The sequence below is a fragment of the Echinops telfairi genome, unplaced genomic scaffold, assembly GCF_000313985.2.
Source record: "Echinops telfairi isolate 266 unplaced genomic scaffold, ASM31398v2 ScPeMD7_22;HRSCAF=79, whole genome shotgun sequence".
NCBI classification, from domain to species: domain Eukaryota; kingdom Metazoa; phylum Chordata; class Mammalia; order Afrosoricida; family Tenrecidae; genus Echinops; species Echinops telfairi.
This window is the reverse complement of record NW_022103919.1, coordinates 16,573,711-16,575,217: the sequence shown is the minus strand read 5'-3', so window position 1 is coordinate 16,575,217 and position 1,507 is coordinate 16,573,711.

Sequence of the window (1,507 nt, the reverse complement as noted above, 5' to 3'; positions counted from 1 at the left end):
GATCCCGGTAGTGAAAGCTAACCAAGGAGCCTTGGGAGCAGAGTAGCTAAGAGACTTATCCGAAATATCTGTTGAGATACATAAACCTGTATAGATACAACCAGATACATTGTAAATTGAAGTGGCTACACATAAAGCATTCCCCTAAAAACATGTTCTAGCATTAAGGGGGTATTCAATGGGACATGCAGTTAGTTACACTAGTAATGGGGCTGGTTACCACTCCCAGCCCTATATAATATGGGGTGGGGGTGGTCGTGCACTTAAATACAGCCAGCAGTCAGCTGCTAGCGCTGGGTGAGTTAAATTGAGGACAGGATGCACTTGGGTTATTATAGACAAAAGAGTCGGTGGGGGGACAACACTTTTGGGGGCTGCAGGGCCTGGGGTTTAACAGGCACACACAGTTCAGTGAAAGGAAGGTGAAGCTGTCAATCAAACAGAGGGTCTTGCACTTCTGCAAGGGGGCCAATAAGCCCGGAGGGGCTGGGCCTTAAGGACAGTTATTGTGCAGTAAACACCTCTCCAGGGTCCCATCCTGCCTTCCTGCAAGGAAGGCCCAGGTTTGTCTAGGAAACCAGAAAGCTGCTGCACGGTTGGTGATGTTGAGGGAAAATGGGTTGCGGACTCCTGGGGAACAGGTGGAGTTGGGGATTGTTTGGTTGACCTTTCCAGCTATATGGGTGCACTCCAAGAAGGGCACAGAGACATAGCAGTTACCACCACCTGTGTGCCCTTTTGGTTTCCAAGACATAAGTAAAAAGCATAACACTGAAGGGTTTTCTCCCCAGAAAGGCTTACGCACCTAGCATTTTCATGATAGGGAGATTTTAGGCAAGCTGCAAACGCTGGACCCAAGTGTCCATGAGTCCTAAAAGTTGTGGTAGCACATTTTCCGTTCTTGACATTATCAAAAAAGGCACACAAATCTATTAGGAACAAAGTAGGCTGGTCCTGGGTCCAGGAGAGGTTTTGAACTTGAAGTTCTGTTTTAAAAGAGCTTAGGTAAAGACAAACTAGGCTGGGCTGGCAGGAATCGGGGAAACACTGAGCAAAGTTAATAGGCTGAATGAGCCTATTTGGGCTGGAACTCTTATTTTAAGGGGCCAACACTGCTTTCCATTCTGTAGAAGGTACTGGCTTGGCACGGGAGAGATGAATCCAGGAGGGCTGGACAGCCGTCTTGGAGGCTGTCAGAGTAGTCAAGGCAATGGGACAGGGTCTCTCTCTCTCTCTCTCTTTCTCAATCATTTTATTGAGGGCTCTTACAGCTCTTATCACAATCTAGATATACAACCATCGTGTCAAGCACATTTGTACATATGTTGCCATCATCATTTTCGAAACATTTTCTTTCTACTTGAGCCCTTGGTATCAGCTCATTTTTCTTCCTCCCCCCTCCCTCATGAACCCTTGATAATTTATCATTTTTTTCATGTCTTACACCGACCACTGTCTCCCTTCACCCACTTTTCTGTTGTCTGTCGCCCTGGGAGGGGGTTATATA